We start from the raw sequence: 18,746 nt of genomic DNA, 5'->3' as shown, positions 1-18,746 counted from the left end.
GTAAAAATCGTTTTCCACCTGTGTAAGCACCGAATATCGTAAAAGAACGGGAAGAAATAAAAAAAGGAACGCTAGCAAGGGAGAAAATTTTAATTATTGTTAAGCTTGCCGACCCCGATTCTCTAGGGAACATAAAATAAACTTTCCGACTAATTCAGAAAGCTGAAAGTACTTCGTTTAACTAATAATTTCGAAGATGTAAAGGAAAAACTTTGTCGTACTTTGTAATTTTCAGGTTGATAAGCCAACAGATATATTACGCATTTTAAGCGGGAAATTGTTCTTACGCCACAGTTATTTTCATTCTCATATGTTATACGGATTCTCGGAGATCTCTAATACGAACTGAATACACAGCATGGATACTGTTTAAGGATCATTATAACCAGGAGCTTTTTTAATATTAATCTCTCTCATTATTGTTTGTTTAACTTTTTTGACCGTTAATTTCTCGTGTGGTAAATCTATTTGAAATGGCGAATCTAGAAAGCTAGTAATTTTATTTTCCTCATTTTTATGTAGCTGAGACTGGAAAGGTTTAAAAACATTTTTTAAATATTTCGAGAAAATGTCGGCCTTCTCTTTATTGCTTCCCGCCCAATTATTTTCATTTGTTTTAATAGGTGGGTTATGCTGCTGGGATCTCCTAAGCTTTTTTGTTGCTTTCCACGACGAATAGTATGTAGCCTCAGTTGATGTCAAGTTTTCTAGGTATTCTTGAATGCCTTGGTTTTGTTCAATTTGGATTAGTTCTTTCAGCTCTCTTATTGCTTTATCAAATTTTCTTTTATACTCTTCAATCGTTTGCTGTTATCAATTTCGTCGTAACTTTCTTTTTTCTGCTATCTTTTTCTGTATTGTACATGATATATGTGTATTTTTTCTTGGACATGTTTCACTGTTAGGAGTCGCGGAATATGCTGCCTCCTGTATATTTTTTGTAAGATCTATTGCTGCTAATTCTATATCCATTTCAGTTTGTAACGGTAAGTTTAGAGAGATGTTTCGGTCTAAGTTTTCTCTAAACGAGGACCAGTTAGTTCTATTATTGCACAGAGAAGGGGGTTTATATTTGAAGGTAATTTTTTGAAGAAATTGTTACTATTATTGGTGAAGGATCAGAAGATAGGTCAAAACATGATTCTGCCTGACACTTTTTTGGATCAGTATTTTTTGTAATACAGAAATCTATTGTATCTGGTTTTTTATTTCTGTCTGAAGGCCAATATTTTGGTTTACTAGTAGAGATATGTTGTAAGTTATCTGTCCTTATTGCTTTTAGCAGTTCTCTACCTTTTGACGTTATTATTCTTGAACCCCACATTAAACGTTTTGCATTATAATCTCCTCCGGCTACAAATCTATTACCTAGCGTACTGAAATTCTTCTTAACTTAGTATTCTTGAAATTGTTCTGTCTTGTTGTTATGTTTGGGTGGGAAATAAATCGCAGAAATTGTTAATGGTCCATGGACTTTCTCTATGGTTATACTGGTGGCTAGCAGGTAGTCTTTGCGGAATTTTTCTTTTTCGAAATGCTTTATATCATCTGAAATTATTATCATCAGGGTGATTTGTATGATAATGTTTATATTTAGGAATTTTCAAATAATGTTTGTCCGTAATGTGTGTTTCGAAATCTATCATAACGTCAATATTTTGTTTAGTTACGAACATTTTTAGTTCCCTGGCGTGTTGTTGGAGCCCATTGGCATTCCTGACGGTGATTTTGTAGCTATTGGTTTCAGGCATTAGGCAAGTTTTCTGACGACGGTTGTGAGTAGACCAAGCATCGTACTCATTTGATCCACTAGTTTGGCCATCATGTTTTCTAATCTAGAGATGTTGCTAGTTTCAGTAGGTTGAGATGTCGTCTCTCGATTTTGTGCTGAACCATTTTCAACCATTTGGGCATAAGTTATGTCTAGTTGACTTGGTCTGGTGGGTAGATTTTGTAGGTGTGGATTGTTTTTGTTGCTGTTGATGGCTTTTTTCCCTTCAGGCAGGATAGAGTTTCTGTTGTAGTTGCTTGTGAACTGCGCAACCCTTGTAGTTCTCTGGATGATTTCCGTTACAGTTAGCACATTTCAGTTTTTCATCGCGAACTTTACGAATACAATCTCCTGTTTTGAGTTCTCCTACACATTTTACGCATCTATATGATTTGCGACAGTAAGTCTTTGTGTGCTTGACACCTTGTGCATTGTGGTATAATTCTTTTTATATGTGGTGGTTCGCATTTAATAATATTATTTTCCAATTTGGTGATTTCATACACCGCCTTATTATTTCCATTAGGTTTTATATCTATATAGAACAAAGGCAGAGGTTTTTTGTCGTGCGATGTCGTATATTGTGAACATTTACGACCTCGTGGCCTTTTTCAGCTAGTACTACCTTGATGGTATTAAACTCCGTCCCGTGATGTAATCCTTTTAACACGAATTTAAATGCTGTCTCGGATTTTGGCCTGAACGTATGGTATTGGGTGTTTATTTCATTTAATACTTTTACAAGAACTTTAATGTGATCCGCTTCGAAGAATTGGCTTTTAATTATTTCATAGCTCACTGTTTTAATTGTGTATTTCGCAGTAATGGTTTTCAATAAGTCATGGATGTATTTTATTACTCCTACCTTATAGACTGTTATGGGTGGTGGTTTGGGAACAACTTTTTCAGAGCTTGGTGGTATAATCTCTTCAATTTTTTCCGACAGGTTGCTAAAGCTGTTTTTTGTCTCTATCGGTTTCTGTAACCAATACTTGTTTGTTTCCTCCAAATTCTTCTTCTGGACTTCTCAATCGTTTTTTGTTAGTGACTGTAGTCCATTCTGATGGTGGAGTTTGCGTTATTGCTAATTGTTCTAATCATATGTCAAAGTGTGCAGGTGGTTTGGTTGAATCGCTGTGGTTTGCCATTTTTAGATTTTTAATATTTTATTTTATTTATTTCCAGAGGATAAAAGAATAAAATAAATACATTGTTTATTTCACGCACTTCATTTTTCACTTACGTTATTTTTTGCACTAGTTTTTGACCAAAAATACTATAAATGAATTTCAAAAGGACTGTTGTAAAATAAGGGGAAATAATTTTAAAACACTAATAAAAATGAGATGCAGTCTTTTTGTCTGGTCACGTAAACACGTATTCACTACACTTTAGGTCTGCTGAGAGACGGATAGCCGCATCTGTTATGCGTTTTTAACACTCAATTAAATAACCGTAATAAAATACTGGGTTTTTTAAAGAAAGGTATCTTTCTAGAGCTTGTAGCGTATTAAAACTACGTCTTCGCCCTACGGAGATTGGAACCGAACTAATGAATGGAAGTATATTAAAGTAGTATGTATGTAGACTTGATTGTTATTTTAAGCAAAGAATGATATATACACATTTTATAGTTTACAGGGGTAAAAATACGAAAGTTAATAAATAAATAACAATGATACAAACAGTTATTGAATTGTAAAGTTTTATTGGGATTTAATAAATATTCATGGAAAATTTTATGAAATCTACGAATCTTTTTAGTTGTATCTAATCTAAAAGTAAAAAAGTAATTAAATTATTAGTCAATCCGTAACTATGCGAAACATGACCTCATTATCCATTTTATATTAGAAAGGAAGGGTCTCTGTTCAATGTTTTCTACCTTGAGAGTAGTAGTCCTTAGATCATTAGAATAACGCTGGCAATTAATATTATATTTTTATGAAATAATTTGTCCACTCTTGTCACCACATTTACCCTTTTAAGAGTATTATTCTCTACCACTATAGCATTCTGCAAAATTTTATCTACAGTTACACTTGCAATCAAAAACCTGCATGTCGTAAATTTGGCAGCGCCCTACAGAAAAATGCCGACAGAACAATTATAAATCGAAAGATAGATCAGTATGTTTTATATTTGAAACTATATTAATAGGGAAAGTTAGTTGGTTAAGAAATGATTAAATAATTTTATTTAATTTTAAACAATTTTACTTAAGATCTTGTAGTACTAGTGATTCATCTCATATTGCTGGATCTACTAAGGAGTTATAGTAGATATGATTTAACGATTATGAAAAGTATGATCATATAAACTAACATTTTATATTATTTGTAGGGACAACAATTTTTAATGCGTCCGTTTAATGAGAAGGTTTATGCAGCAATGAAAGGCCGAACCAAACCTGTCCTGTATAGATTAACACAATTCCAGAATAATAAGAATCGTCTCTGTTTACAAGGTTTTAGATTATCGCAATCAGATTTTTGAGGTTCATAAAATAAACAACAATCAATCAATTTTAATTTCAAGAATTTTAGTTAATTTGATACCTGGTTAGCTCAAAAGGGCTAAGAGAAAATATCCTTGCTTAAGATCTTGTAGAACTAATAGTAGGAAGAGAACCTTATCAATGTTCTGAAGCCATAGTGTATTATTGTACTAGAGGTAATTATAAAATTTATTTAGAGTCTTCTCTAAATTTTATTGAAATTGACTAATCCTTTTCAGTTTTCCATTAATTCAAATTAATTAATAAATTAATTTCGAAAGAAAGCCATAACCAAATATTGCAAGTAATAAATAACATTAATTAGTGCATCAAGAGATAAAATGAATGTTTTAATTTATCATTTGTTGGTAAATTTTTAGTCCTCCTTGTGGAATACAAGTCAAAGTAAAAAGCAATTGATTAATTGCGATAATCTACAATGAATGTTTTAATTTATCATTTGTTGGTAAATTTTTAGTCCTCCTTGTGGAAAGTCAAAGTAAAAAGCAATTGATTAACGAAAGTAGTAGAAAATAAATAGAAGATGAGCTATCTGTAATGGTAGGATTCCAAAATAATACATAAAATGGTAGGTTGAGATAAATAAACTTACTGAGAGGAAAAAATATGATAGCTACTCTATTAACGTTTGAATAGTGGAAATAATAAGTAAAGAAATATACAATTTTATTTGAAAATGTAGGTAGAGAATTTATTCTTTAATCAAATAAGCCCAGTGTTTTAGTAAATTTATTATTTTTCAATATATATTTTAGGTGAAAAATATATGTAAAAGATAAAAATTATATTAGTACATCAATAAAATAATGAAAGTATGTAGATAAAGTGAAAATAACTACACTAACTGCTATTAATAGTAATTTGGTAAATATTTTAAACTGCCGATAAATATTAAGATACTTATCGATTAACGTAAATAAAATATGTTACTATATGATAATTTATTCTTTGGACCCTTTATCAATTGTCTTAATTATTTCCTTTAGAGGCATAAATTTTCCATAGTTGATTTAATAATTATAAATAGATATATTTAATATAATTTCTATATTGCAAAAACTAAGATACCTAATTATATTTGATATTGTTTTATGTAACATTCAAATATCTAAGAGGTCAATTGAAAAGTCTTCGGCCTGAGACATAGATGGCCCTACTAGAATTAAATCCATATGTTTTTTAGTTATCCCTAACCCTCGAAAGATGCTTGTATAAATTAGACAGCCGTCGGATCGTTAGTTTGCGAATTATAGCACTTTGAGTGAAGCTACTTTTGTTATGGTGAAAAAAATTGATGAAAAGGAATTTCGCGTGTTGATAAAATATTGCATTTTGAAGGGAAAAAATACATTTGAAGCAAAAACTTGACTTAATGCCGAGTTTCCGGACACTGCTCCAGGAAAGGATTGGTATGCCGATGTTTAGACGTGGTGAAATGAGCACCGAAGACGGTGAATGAAGTGGACGCTTAAAAGAGATTGTTACCGACCAAAACATCCACAAAATGATTTTAAGTGCCCGTAAATTGAAATTGAATGAAATAGAAGACACTAAAAATATCAACTGAACGTGTACATCCTATCATTCGCCAATATTTGGGTATGAGAAATCTCTGTGCAAAGTGGGAATCGCGCGAACTCACTTTTGACCAAAAACCGTCATTGTTTGTTGTTGATGATTCGGAGCAGTGTTTGAAGATGATCAAGCGTAATAAACCCTAGTTTTTGCGCCGACATGACAATGAAAAGGACAAATCGTACTACAAAAATGGTATCGAAAAGTTGGACGGTCGCTATAAACATGTATCACTCTGAAGGGGAATTATGTTCAATAAAATATACTAATTTTGGCAAAAAAATGTGTTTTACTATGGTAGGCCGGGAACTTTTCAATTGACCTGTTATTACTTAATTTAATATTCCATGTTTGTGATTAAAACATAAATGTAAATAAAAGTCATATATACTTATATTTGGTGCTCTCAAGTTTTTTCAATTTTGATTTGAATTTGAATGATCTTTCTCATGATAATTTGGTTATAATTAAATTAGACTTAATTACATGCATTTTAAAAGAGGTTTGTCAGTTCTTGAGATAGTTTGTATGTATTTCAATATACAGACATGTTTTACTGTAATTAATGTTATATATGTAAAAATAAGTTTTATTTGTTTATATTTTCATGATATTTCTTTTCCTAAAATACAGAGATATGTAACATTCAAGGAAATCATAAATCGTTCCGAATATCTATGGTACTTAGAATCTCGTAGTTCGATATTTTAGACATTTTCAATTTTTGAGTCGTTGTTGAGATGTAATGTAAAAGAACTAGGCGGGATTGCGCTTCTTTTTCAATGTGTGATTTGCCGCCATTGCGAATACTTAGCAACAGAAATAATTACCACGAATGGCAACATTGTTGATCTTTCTTCGGAGGTTGTTTCTGCCAGATGCGATCACGTCCTAGGGTGGTTTAAACTTCATAAAGGCCCAATTCTAAAAACAAGACGAGCAGTATAATTGCATTCTTCTTATTCAGTTTATTTTATTGTATTTTGTGCCAAACTGAGTTTCATCAAAATCATTGCCATCAGTTACCTTTATTGTCGATTTTATAATGATAGTCCTTCAATTATTAACTACTCTGGACTAAGATTATTGGTAACCATCCCGGTTACTCTATCATTTTATTGCCTATTATTGTAGTCGTCTTTTACTGACATTATCAATATCATCCCCTACCAGTATTTATCACTTATACTTTAATTATATTTTAGTTTCACCCTTGTCGTTGAAAATTGATTGCTCAGATACGTTTTTATTATGTTTGCAGGATTATCTCTCGACCATTTCAACTTCAAGGTTTTTCAGAACATCAAAATCAAGAGGTGTTAAAAATCTAAATATAAATCTAGTTTGATTTCTTTTTAATTTTTACTGAGCTCCTTATTTATATTTTGAAGTCGGTTCAATTTTTTTGTTAAAAATATTTTATTTTTCTCTTTTTAGTGATAGATATTTTCTCAATAATTTACACAGATATTGTATTTAATATTACAATGGGTATGCCAACTAAAGGTGCAGCTCTTATGAGGAAAAGTAGGAATAAAGGAACAGTGATTGAAAATAAGAAGCGCTTTAGGCCCCGGGGTCCTCTACCTAGCCTAGGTGATTTGACAAATGTTCTAGCTAGACAAATTGTTCTAGTATTTCTGAACGTATATTAAATAACAACTATGCATCGTTAATAATTTGAAATTAAATTGATATTTTCAAATCTCTTGTCTTGTATATTATTGTCAAGAAACTTACCCTCCTATAATAAGGACATAATTTTGGAGTTCAACACAGTCTAACATAAAATATAAAAATTAGATCACAAAATTTAAACAGGCCTTCGACATTTTATTGATCTCTGTAATTTGTATATAAAATTACTAAAACAAAATAACTTTAATCATAAATGGTTAACCTTATTGAAATGTAATATTCAGTTAATTGGATGAAGGCAAAAGAAAACAGTGTAATTCTAAATATGATTGTACTGAATCAAAATTGCTATACTGTATGTAAAAAAAAACAATTAAACCATATGGTATGGTAACAATATAGATCCGTATATTGTATTGTAAAAAATGAAACATTATTGGCAAACGAGCATTTTTAAAATCTGCGCTGCTATAAATAACGAAATAGCGATGCAATATGAAACATTTTGCAAAAAAAAAATGACAAAATGAAATTATACGTAAACTCTACTTTTAACATTTTTATTTGTTAAAAAATTATTAAACTGCATAAAAACATCTACATTGTTTCATTTTTTTACGATATCGAATCTATACCTGTTAATATTTTTAAATAATTACAGCGTTATTCAATATTGATCCTGATCCGATTTTGCAGCAAACATTATCTGTCCTGTTTAGGTCAATATATTGTTTATATTTTGTTTGCTATGATATACAAGTTTGGCCAACATTACGTGTTGAATTGTGGAGATTCATGTTGACCATGTAATATGGTACGAATTATCTTTCGTCAAAAAGGTAACTTAGCAAATAAAATTGACAGATACATTTTAAAATAAGTTTCGATATAACATTAAATCCGTGCATATTAGTGGGTATATCTAATTCGGAATATTGTTTTCTGAGCTGATGAAATCTGATTTGGTAACAAACTTAAGATAAATATCATAGACATACGCAATTTTTTCGAGGACCAAAAGAGGTCTGTTGATGATAGATTCTCAATATTTAGCAATAATCGCATAGATTCTGACATTGAATTTAACAAAAACGTCCAGTTTTTGACCAGAAATATTGTTTCAAATAGAACCCCAAATCCAGAAGTTACACATTATAAACTTATTTCTAATTGGAATGAGATACCTTTAAAGCGAACCATAAACTGTGGCATATAAAGTCGGATTTATTATCTTGAATAAACACTGAATATAAACGAATTGACAAATATTATTAATACAAATACAGTATTAAGAAAATAAAAACCTAAATATTATTTGTACTTTAATACGCTTTCTATTTTGTATATCTTAAGCCAATAGATATATAAGGGTATATTTTGTATATTGATATATTGTAATCCTTTCATTTATATATCAGGTATATTATTATGAAGAGGAATATAATAAAATATAATATACTTTGATCATATCATATTGTATTGTCTTTTTGATACTGCTTATACAGTATTTAAAACAATAGGGTGTATCTTTTGATAAACAGTACTAAATATATTTCTTTTAGCATATACATATTACTTGACGACTACGACGGTAGTTGTATATGGTTACGAGAGCTCCTCTACACTCTGTTCATCTTCAGTTACTTCCAGCAGGGCCGAAGTAATTGATTATTTTGTTAGTAAAATGCATTAGAAAAGTATGCATTGATATTGTTAAATACTAAAGTGCTGCAGTTTTTACTGCCGAAAGTAAGAGTGATTGAATAGAACTTCCCGGATATGAGATTGTGATCTAATGTTAACAATTACCGAGACAGGGTGATGGAAGTGGAATCAAATTTCCAATCAATCAAAATCATTTAGAATAATTTGTGCACAAAAATATTTTTCTGAAGTATACATGCGTATTGGTTAGAATGTATGAGAAGAGAAGGAATACGAATATAGGAACAGTTTTGCAGATATAGCAAATTAGCAAGATTAGCAAGAAAGTATTGTATTGTAGATTAATGATTTATTAGTGATTTATAATATAATACTGATAATATAATAATAGCCTTAATTTTAAAGCTATTTAGTCATTATTCAGTCAGTTATTTATAGGGGAATGCAAGTTTAGTAAAAACAAATACAAGTATACAAGTACAATAAAATAAATACGTTTTCATAGGCGGGGGATACGATAGCAACAGAACAAAATAAAGAGAAATACAGTGTTATCAAAATGACTTGACAAAGAGGAGCTGCATCGAAGCAAACAAGAATTAATTCAACAAGCCATTACTTAAATAGAGCCGAACATATGCGGAAGAGTCTTCGGAAGAGAGAAAATTCCGGACCATTGAGGACCGAGTCATCGTGAGAAGCGGTGATCATTTAAACGATCTTTAATGTTTTGTATACACCTCAAAATCGACCGCCTCTTAATGAAAAAGTATTTATTTTATTATAATTGAGTTTGTTTTTGCTAAACTTGCATTCTCTTATAAATAACTGACTGAATTATGACTAAATAACATTCAAATATTAAAGGTATTATTATCACTATTATATCATTATTATTTCATTATATCATCATATCATTATTATATTATACTACAAATCACTAACAGATAATTAATATATAATACTAACCATTAAATTAAAAGTCTAAAATCATTACCACCAATTACAGAGCACAAACTTGTTCGACTGGAACACCCCTACCGTTCCAGACATTCCGCAGTACTATTATTATTATAGTATACTCTTAGTTATGCTGCCTATCAATAAGGAATATGAGACAGTGCTTAATAACTGGCCGGAAATAGAGTTAAAAAAACACAAATTTGTAGAATTCAATAATATAATTTCCCTCAACCTTATATACTTTACACACTATTATTACACACACTTATGTCATTATTTCAACAAAATATCTGTAAAGCTCACTTCTGTTGCATGTCTCACTTCTTCGTTTGAATGATATTAACTTCCGATCTATTATCAGACGTATATTACTTTAATTAATATTACATTTCAAATATATTTCCAACCTTATGTTGAAAATATTGTTAAAATAAGTTTGAGTGTCATAACATATCATTATTATAGACTAGAGACGATGAGTCCTAGATACGAGGGCGGTCCGCTAAGTACTTAGCCTCACCATTCGATGACGGCCACCATCACAAGGAAAATATACTATGTAGTACATTGTCGTACTTATTTGCTGCCTAACTTTCAGCCGAATCGGACCCGTAGATCTATTTTGACCTCATGTTGAATCGGGCGCGTCCGCGGATTTAAAAAAAAGCAATATAGGTCCATGATTTGATTCTTGTTATTGGAAGGGAAATCGCGCAACGAAACTAAAGATTTCTTGGATGCCGTATACGAGAAAACTGAGATAGTAAGCATCTCAAAAGATCTGCGTTGGTCATGCATGAAAATTTGTGTAGTGCAATGTGTGCCGTGTTTAGTGATGAGTGAAACTATTTAAGTGCAATCCGAAGGAATTTCGGCGTTAATTTTTGACCGTCGACGAAATATGGTTCCACAGGTTCACTCGGCGAACGTGCTCCGAAGAAGATCATGGCCGACGTTTTTCGGGATTCACAAGGTGTGATCTACATCGACCACCTGAAGGAGGGCATGACTATCACAGGGCTGTAGTATGCCGAATTAATGGGCCGATTTGATAAAAAAATGCAGAAAAACGAGCTCACTTGGTGAAATTGGTCCCTATCAGCTGTTGTCTTATTCATAGTATTTTCCAGATTTGGTACCGTAAGACTTAAAAAAGTCACTCGGCCGACAGTAATTTGAGTTAAATGAGTTAAAGGAGGTTATACCTGCTAAGGAGGCCCACTTTGCAGACGTTAAGAAAACGTATTTTTCAGGTGTAAACTCGAACTAAAAGGAGACCATGTTAAGAAATAAATCGCCACTTTTCAAAATTTTCGTTTTTCTATTGTAAGGCCAAGTACTTGTCGGTAAAGGCAAATTGTAGGTTAGGCAGCAACGACTAGTAACAAAATAATACATTTTAAAACATCCGATAAATTATAATACTCAATTTCAAAGAAATTGTATACGATTGAAGAATAATTTTATCATCCATTTACCAACCATTCGTCGATTTTACCGCGTTTACTTTTATCGTACATAAAGCGCATAGAGGAGAAGACTCGACTGAATTCGACATCCCGAAAGCTAAATGCTGAATATTGACGTTTTAAAAATGAGGCTGTCACGTCGAAAAGCGTCCCGACGACACGGCCAGACCGAGCGACCCGCACCCGAGCGTCGGGACTAAAAATTTTATTTATCTTGAAAATTAGGCCGTCGCAAACCATAAACCGTTCGGGCGAGCTACGAACGTCATCGAAATCTCCGCCGACAAACCGCCGCAAGGATGTTAGAAGGCCAATTTCCTGGAGGACGTCGACCTCCCACTCTCTTTTTCCGAATAAAATTGTCCAAAACGTAATAGGGTTGTCTACGTCGATATTTCAAGTTGGTTAAAAAAAATTCTTCCCGTCAGTACACCTTTCCATTTTGTATCTTTTTATTTAATAAAATGACATATAAAAGTTAGGAAACTATTTTTACGGAGAGAAATGGAAACTTGCTGAACCGATTGCACAAGCGACACTATCGATTCAGTCATATTCTAAAGTAAATTTTGACGATTTCTTCTAAGGGACGCTACGTGAAGAAATGTCACATCGGTTTTTTAGAATATCCAGTAGCGCATTAATTGCGCTTTATAACACATCATTCTTAAATTAACGATGAAAGGAGAGTACGTATACACTATTTCGTCTGATAAGCTTACCTAATCAACTAATAGAGTTGCTATTAACGCCTTACAAGAGGCTCAAATCAGAGTTTGGGGAATAACGTTCTCGTGGCCTGACTCATCCCTTAAGCCAAGTTATTATGCGACGATAGCTGAATTGTAAGTGAGGCTCATCATCTGTCAATAATTAAGTCTTCAATGCTGCTTCCGCCCCTCTGTAGTGTACTTAGAATTACTGCAGCTCCGAGCGGTACTACAGCAGACTATAGCCTCTTTTTCCTCCGTACTCGTTGGAACATGATCGCTATAACTCTTCCTGAATCCCCTTCCTTTATAACGTTTATGAATCGATATGTTGAACAAATAGGTTGGAAGATATAGAGTTTGACAAATTATTTGTAATTAGTCTAGACAAAAATGTTATCATATTGTCTCCATTTTGGTTAACAACGTTCTTACAAGCCAAGTTAGCGAAAATGTCGAAAATAAAATACTTAGAGACTGAACTCATTCTCAGGCAAAAATTAGACAATCTGAACAGAGACACGAACTGACATCTTTTTATGACTTTGGTATGGTTATTTCTCTTCATCCTTCGCTCAAGTTCTGTAAAAGAGTAATAACCAGCTCAGATCTCATGAAATGTGATTTGGAAGCAATTCTTGAAACTATGAAACTTATCGGAGTAAGCACTTAAAAGAATTACAACAAAAAAGATGGCGGAATTCAATACACTTAATCAGTATACCAAACTTAATAATGATATTTCGAAATACCTCTCTTCCAGAATTGGCTATCTTTTTCTGAGGGTTAGGCCTTATACTCCTAATGCATTGAAATTATTCACTTGCCAAACATTTGAACATATTCTGCCTCCTGTAGTAATGTTCCTTAGCAATAAACCTTATATTAGCTTCATGTGATGATAATATTCAAGAAGGTACTTGCTCTCTCTCTCACCAGAATCTTCAAACTGCAATGGCAATTATTCTCCTAGATACAAGAAATTCCCTATCAACTTGAACTAAAATTAAATCATGTAAATAATTTAGAAAATATATCACACATTTCAGTGAATAAGATGGTGAGCAACCCATCATTTAGTAAATCAAAGTCATTCGTTAGCATTACAGAATCATGCCCCATCATTAATTACTCATCAATAATCAAACTCAAATCGTCAGTAATCAACAATTGAGAGACTGACAACATAGAAAAATATTTCCTCCATACAAAGATTTCCTCCGTTAATGGAAACAATATTGACTATCTTCAGCTCCCATAATCAATTACCACTACCGTATTCAATCCCATCGACGTCCTGCGCCCAAATCCCGTTACTCCTCTCTACAAATGTACACTGACGCTCTTCTACAAATCCTACCATCTAATAATACTCCACAGCCATCATAATATCATCCTACTTCTTGTCTACTGTTTCCTGAATCCTAAAGATGCCTAGTAGAAAAAGTTAAACCACTACAAGGAAAAAAGATAATAAACTTTCTTCTAAATAAGGTACAAGTTTCTTAGAACATACAATTGGAATATATGAGATTACACCAAACAATTAATGCGTCATAATCAACTAATTATCCAGTGGAATCCGAATGGTATCAAACCAAGGACTGAAGAATTACAATTAAGGATCGGCAAATAAAACTGTCGTGTTATACAGGAAACAAATGTGAAACCCATTGATTAGTTGAATCTAAATCATTAGGTCAACAGCTACCCGTTAAAGCACCCGAAACTATCAATTAAAAAATTATTCAGTTGAACACAAACTTGAAAACCATAGCTATCATATTCTCTTGATCCTAATGGACTTGTGGGCTAAGGAACCTGACTTGGGGCTCTTTTATTGCAATCATAGAGGCAGTATAGTCAATGATCTTTTGGATAATTCGCAGATGCGTATCTTGAATTCGAGCTCCCTTACACGCATAGCTCTTTTTTCCTGAGGTTCCCAATCCTCTTTTGATTTGACCCTATGATGGCCCTCTCTAGTTCTTAGAATATATTAGACTTATGCTGACTATATATGTGAAATTGACCATTTCTTGATAATAATTCAATCACATTCAAGGTATTATTTCGATTACAGACTAGTACCAATATAAATACTCACCGATCTTACGTTTACTGGAGGTGACGTTGAGGACGACATGGATCGTTTGATTATGTCTATTAAATTTGCAGTTAATTATCTCCCATCCGATAGTGAACCATGAAATAATGCAAGGAAGTAGTAAATAAGTGTACATAGACAAATTTAATAGCCTCTAAGCATAAAAAATCTATTGCCCGAAAAACTATTAAAGAAGCCAAACGACCAGTTATATGAGAAATTACTATAAAATATAGATTCTACTAATGACACCTTTTGGAAGGGCATTTTGGGAATCGCATTCGAGAATGGATGGGAGAGAAATATCGATGACATTTCCCCTCACTGGTGCTCCAGTTCTTTATTGACAGAAGACTATAATCTTTATATACGTTTTATCGGAGCAGCACTGCCAAACATATTTTTTATTAAGAACGAAATATTATCTATCAGTAAACCATTTAGTTCAATTGAATTAAAAATCCTCTTCAAATGCTGCCGGTTATCCACTCCCCTATAAACAAATCTTTCTGTCTTTGCCTGTCTTTGTATACTTGCTAAATATTTATAATGACATGTGGATAAACATTTTCTTCTAGATAGAAAAAAAAGTATCATTATTCCTATTTACAGAAACCATAAATCTCACTAGCATAATCTCCATTACCGACCACTTGTCTAAAATTCTAGAACAATGAACGACATTTTGCGACAATGAATGTTTTAAGACCATTTTTTTAAAAATATAGAAATGATTGAGCTTAATATAGACAAACTTGATGCCTCCATATTCACATAACTTTTACCATGGATATTTCTATTGTTGTCCATAAATAGATCCCTAATGGCTTATGGCAAGAGTCTGATTGACTATTTTCATTCACTATATCTAAGGTATCAAGTCTAATTCTCGGATAGATTTTAGTCATCCGAGTGAGTAGACGCAGATGTTTATAAGCCCTCTAGAATAGACATCTATAAGCGTCATCAATATTCGTCAATACTCTCGACAGAATTTACAGTTATCTCAAAAGCTCTACAGATTGTACTGGAGGTTAAGTCCGGTGATTGATTGATTTGTACTGATTCCCTGAGCTCTATTATGGAAATTAAAGATGCATCTTACAAAAACCTTATAATCGTCAGCATTTATAACATCCACAACATTCTTATTGGACGAAAGAGAAAAATATCAATTGCCTGGGTTCCCAGTCATGTGGGTATAGGAGGTAATGAGAGAGCAGATTCCGCAGCTAAAGAAGCCTCTCCACGTGGTAGGTATATTCCATATTATTGGACCTATGTCTCATTATTACTAACTAGAATAAAAAATCTTTTTCAACTGCAATGGGACTTGGAGGGCTATAATAAATTATGATTTATTAAGCCATTTTTCTTTCTTCTTTAACACTGTTTCTTTTACAAGGTTTAAACAGGTCCTGTTAAATAGGTTAACGATCGGATATCTCGGTTCTCACATTCCTTCGTTACGACTAGTACTAGTAAACACAATCAGATACGTTTTGTTATCATGTGAAGTTCTATAGGGCAACCTCTTCCCCTGCTTACATTACTACAATTTTATAATTTGAATCGTTAATATATTTTCGATGTACTTCATGGTGACTCTAGAGTATATCTTTAACAGCTTCTTTGAATTAGCTTGTTTTAATTTCTAACTGCACTTGTGTGTCTCTGCCTTCGTTTCTTGTCTGTATTTATTTATTTGGTTATACATATTCGTCGCAATTTTAATTTAAACCAATTTAAAGAAAAGCATTAACATGTAAAAGTTTGTAAACTGCTTTTTATGTCACTCTGTTCATATAATAAGATTCAAATATAAATAATCTTTAGTAAGCTATTTATTTTTTAATTAGCGGGTTCTGGCAATAACCAGCACACTAAAAAAAATTATCCAATTTGCTGCTGTGGTCCTGAAAATATCCGCGTACATACATTCCTGCAATTTATTTTAATTTATATAGATAAGATTTCCTAACTAATACCATAATTACAATATTGATTATAAATATATTGTTCTACTGGAAACTCACATGTCAAAAACAATTTCGGAAAAAATACCTCACCAAAATATAAAATTAACTACAGTCTTCAACAAAACTAATCAGTCCCCTCCGTGTCCGTTCAATCTTTCAGAAGCTCGGATTTTTTCATCAAGACCGGACCAGCTGGACGCCATCGCAAAAAAAAGACGGGAACAAGTTTTTTAATAATACATCAAACTATAAAAACTCCACCGGCGTCGAACGTTACGAAAACATGGCTAATTCCATTTTGAGCGCATCGTTGCCGGGGTCCGGAGCTTCGGCAACGAACGAACAATTTTTAACGGTTCCATCTCAGACAGCGGAATGATGGTTTTATTTCGCTGGCAGCTAGCGATGCACGTGGCGTGGCGCGCTGAAACGCCATTTGATCCGTCCGGCACGTTTCCGAAACGCGACAGATTCGAAGGAAGAAGTAAAAGAATTTGTCCGTGTGAAATTTCGTCTCGCAGGGTCAACGCAGCCTCAATTAATGCTGTCGTTAAATGCGAGGACGTCTTTCGATGGGTCGACGACGTCGCTACCGATTCGAATTCGTACGTTATAACATTATTTTCTCGTTGTAAAAGGAGCAATTTCAACTTTATAGCTTCTGGTAGGAGAAGGGAGTGAGGAAGCAAGAGAGAGTGAGAGGGAGTTGTGGGGGCGTTAGAATTAATTCTTTTGATTAATGTCTTTTTGCTGTACACGAACATTACTCGAGTTTAATTTCAAACCAGGGAGCGTTGGTGTTTTTTATATTAAAAACCACTTAATTATAAGCAAAACATAACCCTATAAACATTCGTCCTATCGCAACAATCTTTAAGTTAATTATGAACAGTTAATTTATAAAATAATTAGTCAATTAAATTTCTGTTTACTCTTTATTTTAATTATTATTTATATTATTATGTATATATATATATATATATATATATATATATATATATATATATAAATTGTACGTAAATAGGTAAAGCTTTCTCTTCATTATACAAAAAGTTTTATGCTCGAAAAATATATCACAGAGAAACTAGATATTTAAGTTCATAGGCACTTTTAGAGAAATATTCCGCAACGTCTAATATCTATATGTCACTACTTGAACTTTGATTTCTATGGTGCATTTGTGGTAATCTGTGGTGCGCTATTATTAGTACGTCTTACGCAGAGAAAAGTTTGTTTAGTTTTTTATACGGTTTAGTAACTAAAGCACTACTTCATTAGTAAACCATTTATAGATAGCACAATATAAGAATAATGTAACTTCGATTTACGAAGTGTTGTGTACGTGGATGCATAGACAGTAAAGAAAACAAATATGGTTTTCTTTTGACCCGGCTGTCTTTAAAAAAATGGGTAAAAAATACAAAACTGACTAGATTAAGTATGAAAAAATGTATGATCGTTACTGCGTGTTTTGCTGTATGTAAGTTGAGGTAAGCTTATTTATATTAATAATTATTCAAATATATCTTTTTTAATTTCAGTATAAAATAAATTAATATTATAGAGAGAGCATTATTTAATTCTTGGATCGACTATTTGTTTACTGCTAACAAATTCACTGAGAAATAGCTCCTACACACTAACTCTTTAATATAGGATTAACCGTAAATTCAATATAGGAGCTATTTTGATGCAAATCAATTCGCTTCTTTAATAGTGCAAAATTGTGTAACTCAATTAAAGACAAATGTGTTAAAGTGTCAACAATTAAACTATTTTGAGGGGATAATTTTTTAAAGAAAAATATTTGGAAGATGTATCTAAATAAATATATTGACTTAACAAAGGTAATTAGACAGAATCCATCCTTTACTCTGAGGACACAGTAGACTAATTTCATAGAGACAAGGCCATCATCTCATGCCCCAAGCTCAAATTTGCTTTATTATTCTGTTAGCTGGTCTTTGAGCTATATCTTTTTTTTTCAGCTAAGACTTTATCTGGGTTAGACATACTGTTGAGCGTGTGCCCTACGCACAGTTTCGAATGACAATCCCAGAAGGTATCCGTTCTTGTCCAATCTGTCTACTGGGATGACATAGATAATTTTCCTTGTAGTGTTCGCACTACTTTTTATGGGCAATCACAAATGGAAACAAGCACAAAATAAATAACGCCCTAGTGTTATCCGCGACTATCGCAGTAATAGAAGAACCATTCTGTCGCCTTACCACTACGGCTACTAAACCGACATTTATGATTAAAGCTACAATAAAATTTAATCTACCCTAGAAGTTTTATAGTTTCGTAAATACAAATCCATGTAATTCTTTAAAAGAAGAGTCTAAATT

The sequence above is a fragment of the Rhynchophorus ferrugineus genome, unplaced genomic scaffold (genome assembly GCF_030347505.1).
Source record: "Rhynchophorus ferrugineus isolate W39M unplaced genomic scaffold, kcgeb_rfMv2 rfM1, whole genome shotgun sequence".
Classification (NCBI taxonomy): Eukaryota; Metazoa; Arthropoda; class Insecta; order Coleoptera; family Curculionidae; genus Rhynchophorus; species Rhynchophorus ferrugineus.
The sequence above is the reverse complement of the archived record's forward strand: the minus strand, read 5'-3'. Positions refer to the sequence as shown.